The following is a 27213-nucleotide window of genomic DNA, read 5'->3' on the forward strand; positions in this document are numbered from 1 at the left end:
TCCGGGTTCGACTTATCGCGTCCAGACTAGACGCGATAAGTCGAACCCAGAACTTCGATTTCCAGCCGTCGAACTAGCTGGTAAGTGTAGCCAAGGCCTAAGAGTATTACATTCCTCCGCCAAACTTTACCATATAGTTCATGTACACACAACACTTACATTTACGCTAACTGAATCGCTATCAATAGCGTTACAGCTGCAGGAGGCATATTCTGAAGTAGTTTTCCTGTATTCATTATTTGAATTAATTCTGAGCGTCACTCATTGAAGTTAACAGGCAAATACACCATCTCCTCACTTAAGGTAGGCGACGACAAGAGTGATGGGAGTTACAAAATGAACAGTTTTACAATCGTCTGATCAGTTTCATGACTTATCTTTCATTGAGCACCTCCACTAGCCACTCTGGTGATGTTATCACAGACCACTCATGATCAAACTTCATTCACAGCCCTCTTGGTAGCACAGACTGGCCTCCCATCAGTCAGGAATGCTGTTTCTTGAGCAACTGAAAGGCTGATTACACAAGTCACCTTCTTCTGTTGCTCACGAGCCTGCCCCTGCTCTAACCAGAATCTTTGCAACTTTGCCAAGGCTGGTCCATTACAATCAAAGGGCTAATGAAAGTACAATCTAGGCACCAGTTTGGATTATTTCTCATTTTCAGTTGCTCAATCGCTACAAAATTCAATGGTTCACTAAAGAGCATTGCATCCTGCAAGCTTGGATAAGATTGACAGTTTTTCTCTGCTCTTCTACGGTGCATTCAAAACGGTTACCCTGATGCCGCTGACCTGGCCAAAAACTTTATTGGTATAGCTCTTCCACAGGATGTCCACTGCACTCCAACTCTTTACCCCTCTGCTTGTCCTTACAGGTGGCATCACACCCTGAGAAGCGGTGCACAGGAAAATGCAGAGGAATGAAGGGAGGCCTGCACAGCTGTATTGGAGACTTCAAAAAAATATTTCCTTAATTGGTTTAGAAACCTTCATTTGCCCTGATCTTTGGAGGGAGTGGAGAGCAGGCAGAAGGAATTGTATAACTTCAATATACCTTTAAAGAGAAGAAGTTAATAAGCTGAAACCTGGGTTCCTCATGCCAACAGGGAGGCCGTAATCAACCGCCTCACTTTATCACCAAAGACCTCTCTCCTGGTGACATACTGCTATCACTGCAGGCAGCAGGGCACTAGAGTGAGATTACCTTCATAAATGGTTTGGGATTTTGTTACTTGAGAGACCACCTCTTTCCTCATGGCATATGGCCCCAGCTGAGATCAGCAGACGTGCTCCAGCTCCCTCACTATGAGTGAGAGAGCGCAGCTGGCAAGGTGTTCTCTCTATAAGGAGTCGTTCGTTTTTGAACTCACTCTCCACTTTGTTCCACCAAAGTCCAGATTTGTTAACCTTCTAGACACACTGCACAGCCCATCTTTTCTCTGTAAAGGAGGGTGTAAGCTGAGGTGCACAGATGTATGGGCAGTTTATATTGTGATGTTTAGTGGATGGGATAGGTGGACACCTATACTTGAATTTTAGAAGGAGAGAAAGGGCATTCTTAATAAAGGCCGGGGGCTCTGAAACCTTGGTCTGAAATTGCCCCCAACTTGATGGCCTTCTATGCACACTACAAAAGCCTCACAGATAGGGTGCTGTGATTTATGGCTGCCTGAGCTATTTCATTATTTGTGTATAATTATTTTTCTCTGCTGGGGGGGAGGGGGTCAACAATTGTGATTGTAAGTTTAATTAATTGTTAGGGAACTTAGAGCTTTTTAGTACGGATGGTTTTTGTTGTGTACATCTAAAGAAATAAAATAAATACATTTTTTTTAAATCATAAATGAAATCCTGAGCAGATTCTTTGGAATAGGAAGCACTGATGATTCTATAAACAGCCTTTGATAGGGACTCTAGGGTATCTTCCCTTTGATGCAGCCCTGATTGGCAGTTTCTATTTGCTCTTTCTGAAGACTATCAACATGTCTGTGAGCACTAGAAGCTAGCCTTTAGCTCCAGAAGGACTATTAGTTTCATCCTTTAAGAATGGTTCTTCACTCAAAGTAATAATTAGCATCTACATAATTTTGACAATTAAGTAATTAATCCTCACTTCATCTGTGATATAGCTCAGTAAGTATTACCTAGTCCCATTTCGCAGATGTAGGAAACTGAGGCAGAAAGAACAAATGACTTCCCATGGTCAGAGCTGGGATTAGAATGCAGGAGTTCCTGGCTTCCGACTCTGCACTCAAATACACTCTCACTAATCAGAGCTCTTTGGTTCACAAGACCAAAAGAATCATGGAAATATTGTGTAGGGGAAAAAAGGAGGAAGGGATTTGGGGAAATTTCCATTCCAGAGACTTTTATCTGCATTTACAAACATTTTCCATCTGGGAATATCAAAAGACTTCACAGATATTAATGAATTCAACTTAACAACATTGCTGTAAGATGGGTAATACTGTCTCTAGGCACACACAGGTCCCGTAACTTGCTCAAGGTCCCGTTCATCTCTTAGAGAAATCAGAGCAGGACTAAGTCTCTTTACTCCCAGGTCAGTGCCCTACCCGTATGGTCATCTTTCTTCCAAGGAGCAGTAAAGAGAGATGTATTCACTATCAATCATAGAAAAGTGAGACCACGAGATCAAGATGATGTGTCATCTACTAAGTTTAAACACAAGTGACAAGAACCGGCAGGTAGACACTGACTTTTTTTTTAAACTTACCACTTTTTCTGCATCGAAAGCATTTTATTAGCTTAAATGTTTATTTTTAGTTCTCTTGCCTTAACACAGGAACGGTAAGTACTCCAATGCACCGATTAAGGAATATTGTTCCACTGAAGCTTCTATGAACACCTCTGTATCCTCTGCTGCCATGTTATTTCATTATTTCTGCACAGAGAATCTGAACACACGTTTCCACGCCTTCGACAGCAGCAGTACATCACAGACAACAGTTCTCCTTCCCCCTTCCAAACTGTGACAGAACAGGACTCTCACAAAGATGAGCTAAGCCAATTCTCTGGCTTTGCTAGACTGACACCTGTGGCTCCTGCCAGGGCCGGCTCCAGGATTTTTGCCACCCCAAGCAGCAAAAAGAAAAAAAGTGGGGGGGAAAAAAAAAGCCAGAATCACGATCTGCTCTACCGCCGCTGCTTCCGTCTTCGGTGGCAATTCAGCAGCGAGTCCTTCGCTCCCAGAGGGAGTGAGGGACCCGCCGCCGAATTGCCGCAGAAGAGCCGGACATGCCGCCCCTCTCCGTTGGCCGCCCCAAGCAACTGCTTGCTGGGCTGGTGCCTGGAGCCGGACCTGGCTCCTGCACATAGTATGCACATTTAAAATGAGGAGAGAAGCAGAAGCTATTATCGTTTTCAGAAGGCTGTCTGAAATGGATTATGGTTACAAGTAGAGCTAAAGAGTTGAGACAGGAACAAAGACTTGATCTGATCAAAATAATGGGCTGCATTCTCCCCTGCATCTGAGCTCTGCTTGGCAATGATGGCGAGGGAGGGAGTAGCAACCTAGTCTAAAAGTTGCTCTATGGGATCTTATGTGAGTGGAGGATCGTTGCTCTGACATGCCCAGGCCCGCACCCCAGATGCCAAGACGGAGGGGCAGCTAGTGGAGAAACTGTCTCAACCTTTATGCCAGCTGAGAATTCCCCTGCACTAGGGGAATTCTCTGCCGGTCCTATACATCCAGAATTCAGCCTCTGTCCTCTACCTGAAGACTGCAAAGTGACGGGAGCAGAAATGGGATATTGGCCCAATACATAAGAACACAGAGATTAATGCTTCAGAGGAGGATAAATCAGATTCGCTCTTAGACAGCCATTTGAAATACAACATATGGCCACATTTCTGTCTCACAGGTATCAATGGCAAAACAGGATTTGGCTCGCACCATCCTAAGCCTCAAGGGTGAAATCCCGCCCACATCGAAGTCAAAGAAAGTTTTGGCATCGACTTGAATGGTGCCATGATTTCACCCCAAATAGACTTTTTTTTTATTCAGTCTAGATTATTCCACCCAAAGATTGAATCAGTGCAACTCACAATCAAGGTCTTGTTTCCAAGCTATTTGTTACATATGCACACATAAAAACATTTCACGCACAGGAATCCCTCACATTTTAAACTCTCCTATTATTTATGGCAGCTTTAATGCAGTGCAGAAGAATTACATACAATAGGGTCTCACTTGCATAATGAAGGCCCCACTCAAATTACTATAGATGTGACAAGGGCAAAACAGACTTTAAAACTATAGCTTTTCAATATGCTTATTCTGTAATAATTTAGTAAAATAAGGATGCCTGGTCAAAATCTGACAAAGGGAAACATTTTGAAGTGTTTTTAATCAAACATTTTCTTTTCAAAACTACTTTTCTACTTCAATAAGCCCTAGCGCCCCCCCCTCCTTTTTTTTATATATATAATCAACTGATGAATGTTTCTTTAGTCCATAAGCTGGTGATTGCTGCATTTTTTTTCCACAGAGGACAGGAAAACAAGTGTCAAATCCCCGTCTCTTAAAAAGGAGACTATACAGTCCAATGCACAAAGATAAATTCTGCATTCATAAAAACTAAAGGCTTTACACCAAATACATTTTCCTTGAATATGCAATATATAAACATTGACATAGAATATTAAGGCATCAGTACACATTTAATGTGGTATTACTAAATTACATTATGACAAGTTCAGTATTTATAAAAAAAAGTAATGTATTTTCCACACTTTTTATAATAGACCCTTAGCTTAATTACTACATGTAGTGTCAAGGGCAAGAACACTTCCTACACAGCACCTGTCACCAGTCCACCAGACAATTACATACCACTGACCTTCATATATAGCACCATGGAAATTTTTTTACTAGAAACTGAATTGCATTTCATACAATACTGCACTGTAACTATGACTTATTATAAAATGTATGGTTACAAAAGGAATAATTGAACCAACTGAACTATTTATAATTTTTAGGACAAGTAAGAACCATTTCACAATGTTTGCAACACACACACACAAATCTTTGCTGCCTTGATACAAGGCAAATGTTACTAAGATTCACGGTATAGACAAATGTAGAATTGAAAACATTCCCTGAAGTCATTACGGCAGGTTATGCAGTATGCCATTTAAAAGCTATTCACCAACAATGTCTTCTTCCTTTTAGCCAGAATCCTACTGTATACATTCAACTGAAGAAAGTCAATTAATTGAAATTGTGGTTCTCAGTAGCCTAGGACTGAAAATGTAAAATGAAGTAACTGAAGGAAAAGTCGGTGCACTTTCTATTTGTTGGTAAATGTTAGAACAGGCTTGGCTCCCAGTCTCCTTCACAGTTCTACACCATTCTATGCCAATGACTTTCTACGTAGCCTTGGGAAAATCTGGCTGGTTTACCATGCAATTGAGCTTAAGTGCCCCACTGCTAAACTCCACTGCAGCTCTGTATATTCTCTCTCTCTCGTCTTCTGTTTTAAATCTACAAGAAAATGCTGCAGCCCAGCATATCCCTCCCCTATTCCCTTCCAGTCCTTTTCAACAGGGATAGTCTGAGAATTTCCAAGCTCCTTTCCAAGCCATAGGGGGTCTCATAATAATAAAGAGTAGTAATACGTATGTATTGTGTGGGTTTCCATTTTCAAAGCAGTGTACAAACAACAGCTAATTTATCATTCTCCGGGGTGCAAATTATCCCCATTTTTACAGATGGGAAAACGTGGAGGTTTATATGATTTGGCCAAAGTGAAACAGCAAATCGAAATGCTGGTTTCCAGACCCAGGCCTAACCCAGAGTACCACAGTGTGATCTCTGTCTTAGTTTTCCCATGGTGATCTGACTCCACACTAACCCTAAAGCCTCAGTCCAGAAACCCAGAAGGAGAAAAAGGAGCTGGTCGGCCACACAGCTGAGAAATTATATGCCCGATGTGGTTTTTGGAAATTGCACATGCTTACAGAGGAATCCTGCCGGTTGTTGTCACTACCCTCTCCAACCTCTTACTGCTTCTTCTTGTCTTCCCACTAAATTGACCCAACGGCTGCCAGTGGGTGGACATGTCCCCAGGACTGTTGTAAAAGAAATGATCTTTCCTCTCACATCTCCACCAGTCAAATAATGGGAATACCAGCAAAATCAAGAGCTAGCGGTCAAATACCAGTGAGGATCCTGGACCAGGCACTCTGGAGAGGTAGGTCAGCCAGTAAGTGGGACACTAATGAAGAAATGAAATCTCCCAAACAACTTTTGTGATTTTCCTCAAACAATAAAGAACTGTTCTATCCTGGTAAAAGATCAAGTTGTATTATTTCAGGCAGACAGGTTTCATTTTGGCTACAAGTGATCAAAGTTGGGTTTACGATGGAAATATAGTTTCAGAATTAACCACAAAAAGGCTAGTACCTCTCGTAATGCAAATGACAAGGAAGCCATGTGACAGCCCTCACTAGCACCATTTGGTTTTAAAGAATCACTAGAGGAATAATTTCCGTGAACTACTTCCAAGTTACATGGAGTTATTGCTTTTAAAAAAACAACAACCCAACAACAAAAAGGTCATGTAAAACTCAGCTGGCATCAACAATTTATTTCTATCTATTAGAACAGACATAAAAAAGAGCTCCAATACATCTGGTGAAAAAGAGACTTTGGGTGAAATCCTGGCCCCCTGAAGTCAATAGGAGTTTTGCCACTGATGTCAATGGGGTCATTATTTCACCCCTTAACTTCAAAGGAACAAGAGGGATAAATTAAGGAGAAGAGTTATAAAGCGAACAGACGCAACACTGAAGCAAGAGCAGTTTAAACTCTTGCATGTTAGAGCAGCATGAAGTGGTAAGCTAGACCGGGGAGAACAGAGAAAGTTGGCATTGCTGAGAAGTTTCATGTAAATCATCAAATTCTGATCACAGTTCCGTCCCAAATGAAGTCAATGGCAAAACTCCCACTGATCTCAATGTCAGCTGAGTTGGGCACTCTTGAGACTCCATCACAAGAAATAAAAATCTATCGAAGTTCACCATTGCCTGGAATGACGGCCTCGAGATTTGGAGGTGGAAAAAAATCATTGAATTTTTTAAAAGTGAAGTTCCTGCCAAAAGTTGTAGATTTAATTTAAAACGAAAGAAAAGTTGGGTCCTCCTCCTAATAAGGGAGCCTTTCCTTGCTATCATGACACCACTTTCACTGTTGCCACCGTTTCTCTCTGTCCACATTGCCCCTCCAGCTTCCAAAGCATCTTCCCTAGACCATACCGCTGAGCAGGCAGATCATGGATTAACCGTCATTAGATGTTCTTTCTGAAATTTTGTTTTCCAATAACTTTGAAATCATTTTTGTTGTTATTTTTTAAAACAAAAACAGAAAAGAAAAACACGGGTATGTTTTCCTTTGCTCTAGAAGAGTCTCTGCAGGAATTTCAAAGACCAGAATTTGTCAGGCGCTAGGTGATACTTAAAGTGTCCTTGTGGGCATGAATACACACACAAGCACACATACGCACACAGGTTAAGATTAAAGGCAAGTCTTTTGGAGGAGACTCACTAAAAATAAAAAACATGTTCAACAGGAAGAGTCTGTTTAATGTAGAATTTAAGCAAGGCTCTTTCATTTGCATAGATCACTTAAGGCAGCAGAAATTCATGAAATTCTCCCATAAAATCATGTTACATTTTGTCTACAGTGACACATTCCTTGCAGATCACACTGCCTTCCTCTATGCTGTTAATAAGATAATCTGTTACATGAGGCTTACAAATCCATTTAAATTGATTTTAATTAATGAATCAATCACTGGCCAGTGACGACTTGGTCTACAGATAGTAAGCATTCAAAGCCCCAGGCCTCTAATCCCAAGCTGAAATTCACATTAGAGTTGCTTCTCAGATCGATACTTCACACATAAAATGTTAGATTTAAAACACATATAAAGTGTGGGCAAAAAAGTAACCTGCAAGCTTATGTATTAAAACTCTGGTATGCAAAATCTTTAAAACAGGAAAACGATACTAAATCATTCTAATTTCCTTAGAACTGAAATAATTAAAGACAAACAAGTCTTTTAACACATGACTAACTTGCTTCTAAACTTTTAGATCATAATAGGAACATGATCCTTATTCCATTTTAAGGGTTTTTTAAATTATTATTATTTTTTAAACAATCAGTTGTTTAACACTGAATGATAGAGAAAAAAAATTGCCTATCGTGTGGTCACTAACATGAAGAAGGCCTTTCATGTGCTCTTTGATCCTGTACTGGGCAAATGCACTATTATTCAGTGCTGCTAAAACATGCAATTTTAAATGAAAAATACCCCAAAGCAACATTCACTAGTGGAACCGTGAGCATGTTTCCTAGCACAGTGTATAGTTTTACAGTAAATTAAATCAGGGTCCAAGTGACTTGACAGCATTACCTTAATTGTCATCGGACAAATTGTCATTGGTACATCCATAGCAACAGAGCTGTTTGGTTGGGATGTTCTCTGCAACTGTGGAAGTTCCCATAAATCACTGTCAGGAATCCATGTCCACACCAATCCAACCGCCCATCAACAGTTAGAACCTACTGACCACTGGGCGGAAAGACAATGGTAGCACTGCACCTCCCTGGGAACGATGCCAAGTTCCTTCTGGGTTTCAATCAGCTGGGAAAACTGAATGGGCTACACTGGCCTACAGCGTGACCACCGTGCGAACAGCTTCAAAACAGAGCCGTTAACCTTGCAGAGCATGGTGGCCATCAGGGCAAAGAAACTTACCTACCATGAGAGACTGCTACACCTCATGACCTCTCTCCAACCCTCAACATTATTGATATATGGGGAGACCCCTATGATACAGCTCCTCCTCATTCACTGGGGCTGCAGTAACCCTCATCAGAGAAAATGGCCCATAGAATGCTTTACAAAATAAGTGGTTTATTCACATATTACCTAAAGCAAAAACAAATAAAAAATAAAAGTAGGTTAATTCTTGGATAATCATGATGCTTATGTAAATGAAGAGATCAATATTTCTTAAGCTGTTGAAAACTCTAAATTGTTTTTAAAAGATTACTTTGAAAGAAAAATATTAGCTTTGTAGGATTCTTTTCTTACAAATTACAGTGCTTCAACTTTTATTTGTTTTTAATCGGTGCTGCATTTGATGATTTTTTTGTATTCCAAGTAGCCATGAGACCATTCCTATTCTCCATACTTGTATTATATGTTTGTTATGGCAGGACAATTTTTTGGAGAGAAGAAAGAAGAAGAATTAAAGATAGGTAGATGCTGGGGTTTTGGAGCTGCTAATTATTTCCATTACAGAGTTGATGACTGAAAGCCAAAATATAAAGATACCAAGCTATCTTTCAGAATATTTAAGAAAAATATAATAGGCCAAATTCTTTCCTGATCTAAATGCATTCAGATCCGAGTTACAACAAGGCTGAAATTCACCCATTTAGCCTGGAAAGGTAAAAATTACTTTCACCTGAACAGATGTTGAAGTGTCTGTGGTAGTACAGATACTTCATATTCAAAGAGATGGATTCTGTAGCCAACATGGCTGTACTGAGATAGAGATAATCAGCGTGTCCTTGGTTATGAGGAGGCAAACAGTTTTCACAGCAAAAAGACAGACCGAAAAACAAATCATGTGTTTTTGTTTTACAAGTTCCAAGTTTGTTTGGCTGGGTTTTTTTTAAAGTTCCTTTGGAACACTGAAGCAGCATAAAATAGTTTGTTACAAAAGAATAAAAACAAAATAACTTAAATAAACATTTCAAATGCACTCTTAAGTGTTCAGCCTTTCTGCATTGCTGTTTGTTATTTTTCTGATAGCACTAAAAATCTCTGGAACATCAAAGATTTTTGAAAAATTGGTCAAATGGTTTTGTCGAAGAATTTTGCTCACTGCAGTTTACATTCTGAATTTTACTGCTGGAAAAAAAAAAAGAGAGATTGCTGCACATAATCTAGTATATGCCAATATATCCAGCCATCCAAATCAAGACCACAAATTATAAACAGTTTCAGCAAATTGACTTGAGTGCCTTTGTTCCTCAGACATACATCTTCCGATTGCTTACAAGAGCAGCATATACTAACCACTAACACCGCCATAGCCAGTACTGAGAAAGGAAGTTATTGAAGCCTGGATTTCCTGCGTTCAGTTGTAGCCAAGAACCATGAGGCTTGTATAGTGGTTTCAGGAACTGACTCATCTAATGATTCATGGATAAGATACTGGTTTTAATATGTTTTTGATCATAAGACTCATGAATTCAAAAACCAGGCTGAATTATGCTTAATTTCTATTTTAAAGGAATAAAAATATTTTAGAGGAAAAATATTATCTAAACAATTACAAATGTTTTTCACTATACACCCATTTTTACTTTCCTAACAGTGACTCAAAATACATGTACAAAAAATGCCTCCCAAATTAATTGGAAAAATGTGATCGCCTTCCAAGAGAATGCTGACAAGGAATTCAAAAGCTACAAACCAAACCTAATATCTTTGCTGCGATCCTGACCCATCTAAACTTCCCAGAAGTGGAGGACAGGTGGGATACTAGATGTATTTTTAGATATTATCCCCCCACATACAAAAATATCTTCAGCCATATTTTAATCAACAAACTCTAGTGTTGCTATTGTTGATACATGATTTATGTAACCATGTATAATCGGGGACCAGCTGGTGACAGTAAATTGGGGAAAGTTCCATTTTCATAGCACTGCAATGATCAATCTGAAAGTAATGGCTACAGTGCTAGTCCACTGGATCTTAAGCTCCTGAAATCATTTGTGCAAATACAGAATTCACAGCCAGTCATCTTTTTATTTTATTATTTATTTCATAGAAGAAAGCATGCTTGTTAAACTATCAAAAACATTTTTGCTTGCAACAGAAATCTCATCAGTACACTGTAACCTGAACTGCCAGCCTCTTACCTAAGAAACAGCTTGAGAGGGAAGCTTAATTCTGCTCTCATCATGTATGGAAAAGTACTGGATTACTTTTTATTTCTGAATGGCAATCTGTAGCTACACACATGCGGCTGTACGGTGTCGGAGGGGGTGTTCCTTTGCCTTTGTACACTTTCAACATGTACAGGACTTGCACACAAAAAGAAAACAAAATGCAGTTACTTTAAAAAAAAAAAAAAAAGCAGTTAAAACAGTTGACAAGAAAAGGCCAAAGTGCGCTCAGTGGCTGGCAGTCATTTTATGGCTATAGTCCTACAGCAGATTTACTTAGATGACGTCAGTGGCTCCAATCCAGCTTTTTCTTTAGTAGCATTTACCACTTGCCTCTTGAAGCCTCCACTATGCTACAGAGCAGTAGACCATAATCAAAATTCCCTTTGTGAAATAGAGTTTACCTCAGGGCACAGAGGCCTTGCTAGCTGAATTGCAGGCTCTTCACCCCCTGCTGCATGCCCAGAAATAAATAACCTTCAATACTGTACTTTCCTTAATACAGAAGAACCATTAAAAGCAGCCTGCTACCTAAAAAAAAAAAAAAGGATTATTTAATTTGTTTCCAACATATCACAGGCCAGGACATGAGTTAATTTTCCAAACATACTATGAATTATAATAATTCTGTTATTCTTCAGTCCTTTTCTGTATTGTTTCTAGAGGTTTTGCGAGACTGAGTTATGTGGCATTGTTTTGCCAACAAAAAATATGACTGACACTGCAACCTAATAAATAGGAACTGGATATGTAAAGTTGCATATTTTAAACCCTGCTTTTACAATATGCCCTTTCAAATGCATATTTTGTAACTGATCAATGGGCATGCACTAAACATTCCAAGAAGTGATGAAAGAAATTACTATACATAAATCATAGTAAATTTACAGAATGAAATACATTTTATTTGGAGCTACGGATTTGCTATTGCACAACAAAAACTGTATCCAAGCAAGGGTTGGGGAAACCCACTTAAGTAGATACCAAATTAACTCAAACTTCCTGGGTTCTAAAATTTAACCACAAAATCAAACCTTGTAAAGACTTGTCTTACTTGTTTAGAAAATACAGATGTTACATTTTAATTGTCCCATCAGTCCAACATGGGAGATGACAAGATGGGTCAGTGGACTGAAGACTGGATAGCAAGCCTTTCATCTGTAAGCACTTAGATACAAAGGGTGATTCACAAGGGGGATTTGGGCATTGCAACACCAGTGTTGCAATTCCTAACTTTTAGGGGCCCTGCAACCCCACAGAATCCATAGTCCTGAGTTAGGCACCCAGGCTCCCTGTACAATCAATGAGGAGAATTAGGCACAAAAGGGGATTCACAAAAGCCAGCAAGCTGATTGGGAGCCACCTAAGCTAGCCAGTAAGAAACACTGAAGGGGGGGTGGGGTATCCTAAGCCCTGCCCACTCAAGGGGAGTTAAGTGCGTATCTCCACTTGGGATTCACAGCCATGAACCTCCTCCTGGAGTTAGATTTCAGAGTATGCATCCGAAGAAGTGGGCTGTAGTCCACAAAAGCTTATGCTTTAATAAATTTGTTAGTCTCTAAGGTGCCACAAGTACTCCTGTTCTTTCTCCTGGAGTTAGGTGCCTAAGCCAGGCCAGCCCTTTCTCAAAAAAAAAAAAAAAAAAAAAAAACCCTGAGGTGATTAACTACCCCCTTATGCCCTGATAGTCAGAATACTCACCCAGGATGTGGGAGAGCTGGGTTCAAATCCTCACTATATCCTATAGATCAGAGGTTAGGGTACTCACCTGGGAGATATGGGTTTAAGTCTCTGCTCTAAATTATTTAGAGGAGGGATTTGGACCAAGGTCTTCCACATCCACTGGCCATTTGGTATAAAGGACAGGGGTGTTTCTTAACAACCTTTTAAAATCTGCCCTACATACATCAGATCAAGTGAGGGATCACTGATCAGATCTGTACCAGGTTGGAAGTTCCCAAAAGTTGTTACTATCTGACCATAAAACATTCCATTTCACCAAAGACTACCTGAGCTTTTTGGTGGCCCAGTTAAAATGATCTGGTAATTTCCAAACCAGATTCAAAATACAGAGTTCATAAATCTCCCAGCACAATTAAACCCCCTTGTTGGCAGCCTCAGCAGAGAGGCCAAAGGCAGTGAATTATGCTTTTACTACTAAAGGTGTCCCCATCAAGTTAGTACTCAGGCCACATTGATGAGGATCAGTCAGGGGTCGCTGATTGATCTATACTTGGTCTGTAAATATTGTCCTGCTTCCTGCATTGTCAATCTACCATATTCCCTGAGAACTATTTTTACTTAGAATTGGTTTTACAATTACATTGTTTTTAAACTACGATTACAATACAGCGAGCAAGACGGTGTATCCCTCCTCTTTGACCCCTTCTAGTCACTGAAGGGCAGAATCAGTGAATTGGTTTAAATGTAGGGTATAAGTTCCTCTGGGCAAGAACCTTATCCTCTTACTGCTCAGTAACATGTCATGAGCACCAAAGGCACTATAAACAAAGTAATGCATGCTCAGAAATAATCAGTATTCAAAAAGAAGTGCTGCAATCGGGACTGGCAAAAAAGACCAGATGGAGAAAGCATGAAAGTGACTGGAGAAGAGAACTGTGGTGGGCACAGAGGAGATAGGAAAGGAGTGGTGAGACAGACAGAACAGGAAAAATGGCATCTCAAGGAGAGAGTGCCTAATAAAGAGAAGCCCAAGAGCACAGAAACGTATGCAGAAAGAGAAGAGGAGCCAAGAAACAGAAGATAGAAGATAGAGACACGGTGCCCTTTAAGCAAAAAGAGAGATGAAGCCATAGAGGCAGAAGCAGGAGAGGAATCTGTGACAAGGTCAGAAGTAATGCAGAAAGATCCAACCCTGAGGACATCCATCCAGCTTTGAATGGATGACTCTGTTAGAACTGTTATTTTCCTGCTACAAGAGGCAATCTGATTAGAAAAAACTGGGAATGAAGGAGTTTCCACAGAGCCTTGTAGGAAGTTTTCAGTCTATCTTGAAAGCAATATTCAAAAGATCTAGTCAGCGCCTTGATAGTAACAAACAAATTTTGCCAGGCTGATTTGTTTTAAGAATAAAGATGGAATCGGGGATGTGGAAAATGGAATGATTTTCAGACGTTTATATAATACTTTAAAATTGCAAGTTAGTTGCAGGACACAGCTGTTTTTTTAAAAAAAGGAAATTGTTCATAATAAAAGAAAAATATATTTCCTTTCCTTTGTTACTAAATGCGAATTTACAAACACTATTTTTTTAAACTGGGGGCGCATTCTACATGCTACTGTATTTGTCAGACCTGTGTGAATGTACTTCCTATTTTCTTTTAGTCTGCTCTGACATTTTCTCATGTCAAGACTGAACCAGCATTCCCAAATTATAATCTCATGACTGAAAGCAAAGACAACAATGTAAAGAATGTACTGGCTAATTCCAAAAACAAGCACTATTGTTCAACAGCATCACTGAGATGAAGAGATTCCACCAAGGGAATAATTGCAATGCCTATAATGTTAAGGAATAATCTGGCACCAAAAATACCCAAAGCCCATAATAGTTGGTGATTCAAACATGAAGCATATCAAAACGCTATTGATAAGCTAAATTAAAGATAGCTTATCTGAAGCATATACTAGCCATATGGTGCCACAACTTCTGTTGCCTGTTGCTGGCATAACAATAGGCTACTGCAGATTTAAACTGGAAGCACTATTTGACAAACTGTCAACGGCATTTTTTTAAGAGCTCTAGGGCAATGGCTTGCTCCTCTATTTGCATTTTTTTTAAACAGGTGAACAAAGAGTAAACCAGATGTCAACTTTAGAAATCCACGTTGTCTGGTTTGGGAGATTTAACAGAGGCAGACATACTGCTACAGCTCAAATCTAGACAATGAGCTTTTCTAAAAAACACTCTGGCCTAGGGGAGTGGCTATTTAAAACACTTGGCTTCTTTTATTTCAGCACTATGGAAGTGAATTCTGCTCTTAAGTGCCAGCTCAAATGAAGTCATTTTGTTTCACTGGGGTTTTCTTTGCATTTTCGCAATGTAGCATGTACTGTAGTAAAAAGGGTAAGACGTGATTTTTTTTTCAGACTTGTCTTTTCCTTTTTAAGCTTGAAACAGACAAACCTAATGCTTTGGTACTTACAAAACAAACAAGCAAAAAACGCATGTGAAAGGATCATTCAAGTTTAAGTTAAAAGTAAGTTATTTTCCCCTCATTTAAGAACTTTTAAAGACATTTGAAAGAATTGGAATTGTTACAGCCCTGTCAAATGCCATAGAGGCGAGGTGTGAATAGTGATAGATAAGGATGATTTACAGTGGAGCTGCAGTATAAGCAACAGATTAGCATCTGGTTTACACTGAAGAATCATGAGGATCTCTTAACTCTTCTTTTTTTCATAATGCTGCAGTTACATTTCTTACTTCTGCATTGTTTCAGAAAGTGTCTTTTTAACAATATGGTTATCCACTTACTTCATGTATCCTTCCAAGAACTGTGACAAAATAAAAAATACTGTTTACCAATATGATACCTATGGTATCCAATTATGAAAAAGTGTTTTGAGTTATGTTTGTATGTGTGTGAATGAGATAATGAGATACACAGAGAACTATCTGTTCTAATAATCATATTTACTTTGGTAGCCAGTTATAGGAATACATGTATTTATTTACTCATACCCAGCTAAGTATATAGCATTTTTAGATTATCTTTTCAAGTTATTCTTGAACATTCCAGTTTTTAAAAAATCTCCTTTCATGTTAAGTTGCGATTGCACTTGAACCCCTTCCAAAAGCCAGAGCTGTACTGAATTATGATAATTAGAAAGCTGTGCGCATAAAAGGCAGCACAGTTGATGCATTTAAAAAAGTTCATGCCAGAGAATATAAGTTCAATATGTTCTCACATAATTAACATTTCCCATCATTAGCAGCAGTTTTCAGTTTATGTATCTGTAAAAACAACAGCATTCGTCATTGTTTTAGATTCTCGGTCAATAGCATTTTAATCATTTTACACAAGATCCTGAACTTTTTTCCCCCCCCAAATACACTGAGGTTCCAAATTCTATCTTTTGAAACCAGATATGTGCTAGCAAACAAACTTTCATTTTGTGTTTATATGCTTCTGCTACAACATACAGTACACCTCAGACTAAAAATGTCTAATGAAGACCTAATAAGAGCTAGAAATCTAAGAAAGCCACTTGGACCCACACTACAGGATGTAGAAGTGATAATCACGTTGCTCCAGTAAACGAAGGCTAAAATACAAAGAACCAAAAGTTGCAGACCTTTATTGGACTAGCTCCAAAATAAAATGGGAACCTTCAAATAATTTGGAGGGGCAGAGAAGGAAGATCTGCATCTCCGCAATGATTATGGAAGTTTCCCTGAACATTTCAAACTTTAAATGGATTTTCATATTGTTCTTGATGAGTCTACAAAAATGCAGGCAACAAATAAATGCATATAGTACAAGATTAGTGGTTCAGTGTCTGTGGAGCATACATACTCTCCCTGTGTAAGATATCTAGTCAAATAAGTTTTTATGGATCAGACTGTGGCAAAGGCTTGTAAACAAACAGACAGTTCTGCTTCACAAAAATGACATGGTGGCCTTTTGTCTTTGACAATATATGTTTTTTAAAGTTGCCTAACCTGTTTTACACAAAAGGTGAAATCCTGGCTCTACTGAAGTCAGTGGCAAAACTCCCATTTGACTTCAGTGGGATCAGGATTTCACACAAAGACCTATATGCATCAGAAGAATTAAATCAGCAGAGTTCTGTCTGTACTTCTAAGTGATTAATTTTGGTGTTGGAATTTGGAACTGGTGTTTCAGTGCACTGAAGTAGGCGCTTTTTATGTTTTGGAAATGAGCAATCATAAAATCCAAACACAAAATTATTCAAGGAAATAATATTCCATCCTCGTTCCACATACAGAAGTCAAAGGGAGTTTTGTGCAAAAACTGAAGTAAGGGATAAAGCCCTAAGTGGGCCATTTATTACAGATTTTTTTTACTTTGCAAAACATGTCATTAGTTGTGGCCTAGAATCAGTTGGCTTTACAAGAAATACTGTAATTGATTCATTCAGGTGGCACAGGCTATCATTTAAATAGTACAGTATTTGTGTAGGCTGCAACAGAACCTCTAATAGCACTCTGCATCTTCCTCTTAGCCAGCTGATTGACTTCTCAAGTCTGGCACTCGACTAAAAGTTTTTCAAGCATAACTAAACTCAAATAGTAAATGATTGTAGTTTAGCAATATACAACCTTCATACTCAAGGCAACTAATAATAATTGCCTTGCAAATTACTGCAAAGTGACAAAATGGCAGTTAAATCCCAAACCCTGTATATTTAGATCCTCAAATGAGTTATTATTTACTCATATAAATAAAGGCCCCTTGCAAGGTTGGTGCTTTCAGTGTTATGTTTGGAGGGCCAAACCATACTTTCAGTTACATGAGTGTAACCTATATACATCTAATGAAGTTGATGGAGTTACCGTGAATTTACATCACTGTAAAAAAGTCAAACTTTGCCTAGAATCTGCATTTGCCGTCAGAACTGATTTGACTAACTGTGACTAGAAATGCATCCTGCACATTTTATAACTAGGTTATGAGATGAGGGTATCACACTTAAGTCACTGCTGATTAATAAAGATGTAAAAACATAACTATTACTTTTCGATTTTCCATTTAGACATCAAATATCATACTACACCAATGTACATAAAGCATATGCTGTAAATATCTTAGCATTTGATACTCGTGTGAGTCGTCCCGTTGACTTTAACATGAGGGCCTGATTGTACAAATCTTTAAATTCTAAAATAATAGAATAGCTTTCAGAAGATAATGTCTGTGTTCTACCATCTTATATATAATATTAGACATAAAATAACCATGTCAAGAAGAGGGCTGGATTAAAAAATGGTGTATATATATATATATATGTATCAAAAAAGGTACTTTCAATTATAATTTTTGAAGGACACAAATTTTAAGAAGAACAGGAGTACTTGTGGTACTCCTGTTCTTTTTGCGGATACAGACTAACACGGCTGCTACTCTGAAACAAATTTTAAGGCAACACTCTCTCCATAAATAAATACACTGAAAACTGCTTAAAGAAAGTTAATACTTTTGAAATAATCCCATGTAATAAAAAAAAGTTATTTCTACTGAAACTACTTTCAGTTATCTTGACATTTGGGTTTATTAATGACAATTATACTATATTACAAAAAGTTATTTTTAACCTTCATCTTTTCATTAAGTAAAAGATGTCTCTCTTACACTTGTGCTTCTCTGAAGCATTAAGGGTCTATAATAAACTATTTTTAATGTACTGAGTCTTGAGGGACACTTTACAGTTTTGCTATAATCATTGCTTTAAAAAAAGAAATCTAGGGTTCTTTCTTCCTCCAAGTATGACTTAATTGAGTTTGACTTTCTTCAGTCAAAGACCACCAAAGCCTATGAACCACTCTAATACCATCCAAAACCAGTACACTGTCCTGGCACAGAGAGAGAGAGAGAGAGAGAGAGAGAGAGAGAGAGAGAGAGAAACAAGTTGCAAATTATACCATGCATGTTGCGCACAAACACACACCACAATACAAACAATCTCAACTGGAAATTCACTGAGGGCCCAGTTCCCACTTATGTTTAGATTGTTCCTTTCCACTCTAAATTAAACTTCATTAAGCAGATGCTGTCCTTACTAATGCTCACATGAAATCAAAATTTCTCTCTGCTTTACTCCTTGTGCACATTCTATTTTAGCCACATTCTGCGCTCTGACAGAGAAAGAAGTGTGCATAATGTCAAGCCATATTCCAAATCTGAAGTGATGTTGTGGTTTGCTTTTTGTAGTGTGAAAATATAACTATTTCAGCTAAATAGACCATTTGAAATTGTAGTTCAAAATATATTTTGTGTGCATTTAATAATAAAGTACTATTATAAAGAAAAACTATGAAGTACAACTTACAATCAAAATATCTTTGTTTGATCAGCTGATATAAACCAGCATCAGATAAAACACATAACTACCCCTAATGCATTAAAAAAATACATTAGTACCTCATTCAAAATCAGTACCGTAGGTAAATATATATTTAATGAGCAATAATGAAAAATAAACATATCTGATAAAAATTTTGGAAGCTTAAACATAATTCTTTCAAAAAGGAAACATTCTTTAAGCAGTTATCAATTAAAAATGGGCCCCCCATGAACAAAATCTCTAATTTCACTTTTCAAAGAATGTTTACTGGATTAATAATTCTGGCATTTCTATTTGAAATCCATATATATCAACCTCAAAAAATAACGTAATTTAATCCTGGTCTCTGTATCATTTTAAATAGTTTTAGTGTGTACCACCAGCACAGTCTAATGCTCCTGTAATGGTATTCCCCAACTATTTATAGAGATGGCAATATACTATATACTACAGGCAGGCATTCCAAATTTAGGATTATATAAAAAATCCTGGATTTGGGATTAAATCCCAAAGCAATTATAATCACTAACTGTGTTATATTGCATTGTATATAATACTCCAGGCTGTTTAGCTGAATTTTTCCAAAAGATGCATTCAAGTTCATAGATTTACATACCAAGATGGACTGCGTAATATCAGAACTTTCAGTTAAAGAACAGTGTTTTAAAATTATATAGCTGCTATCTGTGACAATCCAGATACAGAAAGCATGTATCACTATAAAAGCTACTAATAAGCAACACTGTTTCCAAACTTTATCAATATAGGGGGAAAGGTATTTATTCTTCCTAGACAGGAATACAGCTGTATAGCTACTTTTTTCAGGTGCTGTACCATCTCAGCTTGGATTTCATATCTATAACATTTTACATCACAAAAAGTCAGTGACTTCTCACATGCTTCCTGGCTCTTACTTTGTTAGATGGTGTTCTGTAAGAAAGTTTTAAAAAATTGGGAACCATTTATATTCAAAAAATGTAGAGCACAACTGCTCCCTAATATTCCAGCACTTATTGAGGTCACTTTTCAGTTCTTCAAATCAAAGGCAGGCACTTGTTTCTAATAAGTTAACAACTCTCCTGAGAAACAGGGGTGGCTGGTATTTCATTGTTTCATAAATATTTTTATACAGTAACTCCATTCAATTTAAAACAGATTTCAAGAGAGGAGGGGAGGAAATCATGAATGGGATTAACAGAGGTAGAAGCTTTAACTTTTCTAATGGATGAAAACAGATCTCTCTCATTTTTGTTTTGTTTTGTTTTAATTTTGTTACAAAGGTTGTAATATAACTTTCCCCCTCCCCCTTAAAAGTGTATTTCCTTTGCAAATTTTACTTCTGTAAACAAAGGCTGCCTTTGGATCAGCACCGTGGGCATCTGTAGAACAGATCTCTTTAAAAGGTTAAGGATAAATAAATAACCCTATGGTTCCTACCGAAAGGAAGTTTTCCAGGGACAATCTCTTCGGTTTTGTTGTAACTGCGACTTTGTCTTTTTTGGATACAATATTTCTGCTGACTCCCGAAAATTTTCCACTTGAATGTGCAATTAACCAGCAGCAGCAGCAGCTCTGGAGAAGGGGAAGAAGCAGCAAAAAAGAACATTCCTTCTTTCATCTTTTAGAGGAAAAGAAAAGGGGGGAAGGAAAACAAAACTCGAGGCACTAAACCCAAGAGCTCCCTCGATTCAGAGCGAGTCACTTTTGCAGAGCACAACGCTGGGAGAGTTTGGATTATTATGAGGATTTTATTTTGCAAGCCCCGGGCCGCTCCTAACTTCTTCCTTCTTCATGAAAAATGTGAAAAATGTCAAAGATTTGTGTGTGTGTGTGAGTGAGTGTGAGTGTGTGAGCGAGCGCCAGGCTGCAAAGCAGTGACTCAGGCAACTAAGTGAAAGCAGCAGCAAGGAGCAGAGGGAGAGAGAGAGAGAGAGAGAGGAACAGGAGCAGAGGAGCAGCCGCCTGTTGCAGCTCTGGCTACAACCCCAAAGCAGCAAAAACTCCATTGGAAACAACTTCCCCCCCCCCCCCCCCGCAAGTCCCTTTCCTTACCCTCCTCCCCAGATCACCTGCAGGGATTGGAGGTGGGGGTTGGGAGGAGAAAGAGGGGGGCCATAGCTGCCTATATAGCTCTCCAAGCAAATAAAAGAGGAGACCCCCCCTCCCAGCCACACAAAGCAAAGGGAGAGAGATGAGCATAGCAGCAGCTCCCTCCGAGCAGCAGCGACCACATACTCGCACATACACACACAAAACTTACCTCCACTCCACTCCCCACCTTTGCAACCACCACCAGCTCTTTGCAATGCAATTGCAAACTTCTTCCAGCTCCCCCTGGGCTTGGGTTGCTATTTATAGCCCCGTGTTTATTTTTAATCTGCAGTTTCTCTATTTATATCTAGGCTATAGCTGGCTGTTTGCAGGATTATTGAATCCCTTCAAGTGATTAGTTACTGCCCAAGCCGGTGGTGGGGCGGGTTGGGCTTTCGAATGGGCTTGTGCGGCGCGAGCGATGCTAAGAATGTTCGGAATGAGAGAGGAATGAAATGAACGCGAGGAGCGGACTCGCTACAGGGAGGTGGAGTCTGGGCCCGCATCATGCAGGGGATGCAGGGGGGAGGAGCCAGGGAGCAGCTGGTGACCTCATAGGAAAGTCCAGGAGGGGAGGGGGGTTAAGGAGGGAGGAGCCATGGGGAGGGGAGAGATCACATGGGGAGGGGACTGATGGAGAGTCACAGGAAAAACCACCTGAGCAGTAGCAGTAGCCGCCTGAGTAGCAGACACTCTGCAATGGGATAGCGCACACATGCCAAGGCATTTGCAGCCATCCTCAAGAGCTCGGGGCTATGCACTGAGCAGCACAGAGTTGGAGCTGGTTTGCAGTGCGGAGGACTGCTCCTAAAAGGGGGTCATTGCAGCCTGGATTGGCTTTGTTCTAGCTGGGAGAGTCCAGGCACTTTGAGTTTTAAGAAGAGTCCCTGCAAACTTTCCCTGGTTTGTTTGTGCACGGTTGCATCCCCTCAGTTTTGCTTACAGCAGAGATCAGATAGGTACCAAGTGAAATCAGAACCTGAAAAAGTTTGCAGAAAGATCCCTTTCAAATCGAAACCTAAATGAATGAATTCAAAGTTACAGGGCAAAACTCAGCCCACCGTTTTGGGCATTGCCAGAGTTTGGGGGCAAAACCAATGATTTTTTTTTCTTTTTTCAGACTTTGTCTGAAATAATAAAATTGTCCCAGTTTCTGGTTTCATTACAGAAGTTTTGCACATCTTTAGTTTTGAGGCCAAATGCTATGTCTGTGTCTTTATCTTTCTCCTATTAATGTAATCAATTCCTCCGAAATACATTCCCTGGAGCATTATTAGAATACATATCTTTCTTCGTTAACAATTTGAGTTCCTTATGGAAATAGTTGCTGAGTGCAGGCAAAGCTGTTGTGCTTGTGAAAATTTGTATATGCATAAATAAAATGGGTAACGGGATGCATCAGTGACTATTTGTGAATGAAATTGCTTCTTTTACATGTGCAAATACCATGTATAGCCACCTTTGAAAGTGCCCAGCAGGGCTGCTACGTTTTGAGAATAGCCAAGATGAGTAAGAAAAATTGCATTAGGACATCAGAAACATTGCAATGTGGCATCATTGTGCAGCACCAACATGTTCACATCACCATACACCATCCTGGTGTGCTGGTCTGCTGGTGGGAGGAGTTCACTGTCTAAATTCCATCTGTTATATTTTAACAATCTGTATGCAGCTGCCCTGTAAAATTCAGAATGTATGACAAGTTGTTTCTCTCTATATACACACACTGTGTCTTTTTTTCCCTTTAAATCATTCTATATTCCTAATAATGACACTCCAAGAGAGCCAAGCTGTTGTGACAGGCACTGTTTTAGCCACCATTCGCTCGTGACTGAACCAGGGACTTCCAGAGCTAAAAGCATGAGGCACTATCGCTTGACCTGAAGAGCCAGGCTCTCAGGGCGAGAGCTGTAGCTGGTTCACATCCTCTGTAGATCAGGCACAAAGGGGATGCAGAACAGCTATTGACACGTGGGTTACATTGGCAATACCAGCTCTAACCTATTAGAACTCCACCACATGGAAAATCAGTCTTGTAACTAATAGCAAGATCCCAAGCAGAGCTGGTTGGACATTTCTGAACTTTTTGAGATATTGGCAAAAAATGGGGAGGGGGAGGAAATTGCACAATTGGGGCGGGGGTTCTATTTTTAACTAACTCCACAGACGGCTGGAAAATTTCACTTAAAAAAAATTATGTTGAAGTTTTCCTTTCCCCCCATTTTCAATCAGTTCTACCATCAAGTTACTTGGCTGGTTAGGCCCAGATCCACAAAGGTAGTTAGGCACTTAACTTTTATTGATTTCAATGGAAGTTAGGAGCCTAAATACCTCTGTACATCAGAGCCTTAGTACCTATGCAAATTTAATGATTCATAAGTACAGTGTGACTAAGCTAAAAGCCTCTGCCCAGGCCCTAAGTTTATTTTACTAGCTGTGTCCTGAAGCCTGAGTTAGTCAGAGTGGAGTAATAACTCCTAACATAGATATGAAAATGTGCTACCCTTTCTCCCCTAACAAACCTGACTCATGAGTTGTTTACTGAATGATACCTGGTTATAGAAATTACCTCAAACCAGAGATGAAACAATTGCTTCCTCCATGTCCACTGGATTTCCAAGGTTACTTCTCAGAAATATGGCATCAGTTCAGTGAGGTGTGACATTTTTCTCATATCGTGGGGCTTACAGATAAAACTCCTAAAGTACTGCTCATGGTGCTTCTCCATGTGCAAGGCCCCAGAAGAGCATTGCAAGTACATACGAAAGGAAGATGGAGAGGATTTGGATCATGGATTATCAGAGCTTGAAAACTCTACGCACCTATAGACACTCTCCTGGGTGAGTGCAATCAGCTTCTGCAGCATCTAAGCTCTGATCGGGGGTGGGTACGAGGCAGGGGGGTAGTTTCTTACCCTTATGGTTGTGGAGATAACTACCAAATATAGAGCAATTCACTGTCATTTGCCTGAGCCTGCAGACAGACCACCCCAAAGCCTCAGCTGCCATTCAGAGCCTTCTCAAGCAGCAGTAGGATAAAACTGACCTCATCATTCCTGTTAATTTCCCTGTTGACTAATAGATGCAGTAAAAGCTGGCAGAACGCTAGTTAACTTTCAACCTTCTTCAACTTGGCACTGGAGTTCTTCACGGGAAAAGAGGGCTCTAAAAATCAGAGACTGGGGAAAGTCTGGAGATCCTACCATCCCCTACCCCACTCTAGCAGTAGCCAGGAGGCTGTAGACGATAATGGGATGACCAGAGAGAGAGAGAGAGAGAGAGAGAGAGGATGCTTCTTTCCAAAAGCCTCATACATCTGAGATAGAGAGAGCTTGATGTTTGACACTTACCAGGTAACGACCGATATGGTCTATGGACTCACTTCTAAAAAGCATACATCTCAGGTCCTGAAGTCCCTGTAGAGTTGGGGTAACCAGATTTTTCAGAGTAAAAAAAATTAGGATACTTGTCCTTTGTGGGGTTGGATAGGGTCAGGAATGTGTTCGCAGTAGGGTTTTGTCAGCCTAAGAAGAGCAGAGAAAGAAAATAGTGGCAGCTCCTTTTCTCCAATCTCAGCCAAGTAACACTGCTGTAATGTGAGGGTAGACTCGCTTGGAAGCCTTATGGGTGAGTGGGGGCTGAGGGCAGGTAGCAACATGGTGTGGAGATGATCTTGGAGGCACATTTGTGCTCCACAAGCCTGCTCTCACAATCTGTGCTCAGTGATGAATAGCTTCTTCAGACGTGCAGGGAATTATGAAAACTAAGACTCAGGGACATTGGGAGAAACGTGAAAATAGGGACTTTTCCAGTTTCCTGGAGACTCATGCTCATCCTAAATAGGGCAGAGCTGTGAAAGAATGTAGAGATATGGACATGGGAGTGGGAGTAGCATGGGGGGAGGGAGAGAGAGAAATTTATGGGGGAAGATACGTACAAAGAGAGAAGGGATGGCTAAAAAGATAGAGGCATAAACATACACTAAGCAGGAGGGAGACAAGGACAGAGAGACTGGGGAAAAGGAGGGAAAATGTATGAGTGAGGAAGAGAAGGAGGAGTAAGGAAGAGAGAGTGAGAACAGGATGTGGAGGACTTGAGAAAGGAAGGAAATTGGAGCATCTAGGGACGAGGGAGAAAAAGAGCAATTTGAAAAAATACTACGAAGGCAAGAGAGAAAGCAATAGTAAAAAAGAAAAGGATGAAGAGGCAGGAAACTAAAAATTGGAGCTGGGAGGAAAAAAAGAGGAGTAAGGAAAAGGGAAGAGAAAGAACAAGCAAGAGCTCACACAACTTTAAGTTTAGGAAATGTTTATTTTGTTTACTGTAATTCTTCCCCTGGCAAAAAGGGAATTGTGGATTTTAAGTCCTATTGGGAATGCAAGGAGGCTGTGGCTGTGGCTGTGTGTGTGTGTGTGTCTGTGTCTGTGTGTGTGTGTGTGTGCACGCACAAGCGCACATGGCTAGGTGTGTGGCCAAACCACCTCTTTCTTCTTCAGTCTGAACACTGGTAGCAAGCATAGGAGAAATTGTCAAACAATATTGTTCAAACACACTGTGTCCTTAAGAGTCTCTAAGAGGCAGAATCCAAAGTGTGTCCAAAGACAGATAAGATAGCTCAGTGAGAGATAATACAATGAGATAGACTCACTTTGCAAACTTTGGAACCTGAGCCAGATTTGGAACACCCCAAAGTTCAGTGGTGTTGGGAGGCAATGTTTTGGTTTGGCCCACTAGAAAGACAGGATCCATTTGAAAAAACTGAATCTGAATTCTAATTAGAAAGACCCCTAAACTCTGAGGATATTTAAAGCTAAGGTTTTGGTTCAGGTCAATCTCTAAAAAGCAACAAATGAAGCATCAGAATCAATGTGTTGTTGAACAAGGCACCAGTGAAAATATTACAGGGCGGCTGTAATATGACGGAACAGCTTTCTATATATTATAAATCCTGCTGCTGAGCTCTGTAAAAGCAGCAGACAGTACAAGGAGTGAGAACGAATAACAGTTCAGTAGTGAACTATAACAACTGAGTCTAGAGGAGATCAGGTCCTGGACCAAGGATTCAAGGTCCTATTAAGTTCAAATAGTGCAGACTGGAAATATATAATTTGAGACAATTTCACTTGCTCATTTCTAAAGGTGAACTGAAAAGTTTTTAGAATTGCCATGACCTGAGTTCAGGGTTGTGTGATTCTCCACAGATCAAATCACTAACACTGTAACCGTGCAGCCCCTATGCTGCTTTAGTGGAAACAATGTCCGAGGAGCATCTCACTCCCTCTGTCCTCTAATTCTTTCAAAAGGGAAACATTCTTTAAGCAGTTATCAATTAAAAATGTGCCCCCCATACACAAAATCTCTAATTTCACTTTTCAAAGAATGTTTACTGCATTAATAATTCTGGCATTTCTATTTGAAATCCATATATATCATCCTCAAAAAATAAGGGAATTTAATCCTGGGCTCTGTATCATTTTAATAGTTTTAGTGTGTCCTATCAGCACAATCTCCTCCTATCCTCTAATACTAATCCATAGAGGAGCTGGTTGAAAAATATTTGCAGAATTGTTTTTTCTATTTTGCATCATACATTTTGAAATGTTGCACAATTACGTAACTGGTTGGGGTGGGGGGGAGGAAATCCCACTAAAAATGTTGCAGAATTTCCTTTCTAATTTTCCTTGAAATTTTGAACTTTTCAACATTTCCCAGCCAGCTCTACTACTAAGCACTTATATAGTATGGCACATCTTCTGTGCACTTTAGGCCAGATTTTTAAAGGTATTCTGGCCCCAAGATGCAGATAGGCAACTTGTGGAATTTTCAAAGCACCTAAGCTTTCAATGGGAGTTAGGCACTTTTGAAAATCCCAATAGGCACATAGCTGCATATTTAGGTGCCTAAATACCTTTAAAAATCTGGCCCTTCACTAATTTATTCCATGCCGTTTTAGGGCCTCATCTTGGAATCTGGCATGTAGACTGAGTGGCCAGCTTGGAAGCATTTCTTGTCCTGCTTTAGCCTTCCCCATCTTCCAACCTCCCATGCTCTGAGACACGAGGTCCCCAAATCCTTC

At 39.6% G+C, this 27213-nt stretch overlaps 1 protein-coding gene across 6 annotated transcripts in view; it reads right to left on the bottom strand.

Annotated features, from left to right (window-relative positions):
* The window catches only part of TEAD1 (TEA domain transcription factor 1), a 221972-nt gene extending 200366 nt beyond the window's left edge, over positions 1–21606 (bottom strand). For 4 of the 6 annotated variants that reach the window (XM_034769982.1, XM_034769980.1, XM_034769983.1 and 1 more), the window contains exons 1-2: positions 21308–21605; positions 20485–20619 (exon numbers count right to left, since the gene is read on the bottom strand). The gene's annotated coding sequence lies outside the window, so the exon portion shown is untranslated. Of the gene's footprint in view, positions 1–20484; positions 20620–21307 lie in introns of all 6 variants that reach the window. The other 2 variants (XM_034769979.1, XM_034769977.1) reach the window with 1 other exon arrangement.
* Positions 21607–27213: the final 5607 nt, after the last annotated feature.

This window comes from Trachemys scripta, chromosome 4, assembly GCF_013100865.1.
Source record: "Trachemys scripta elegans isolate TJP31775 chromosome 4, CAS_Tse_1.0, whole genome shotgun sequence".
Taxonomy (NCBI): Eukaryota; Metazoa; Chordata; order Testudines; family Emydidae; genus Trachemys; species Trachemys scripta.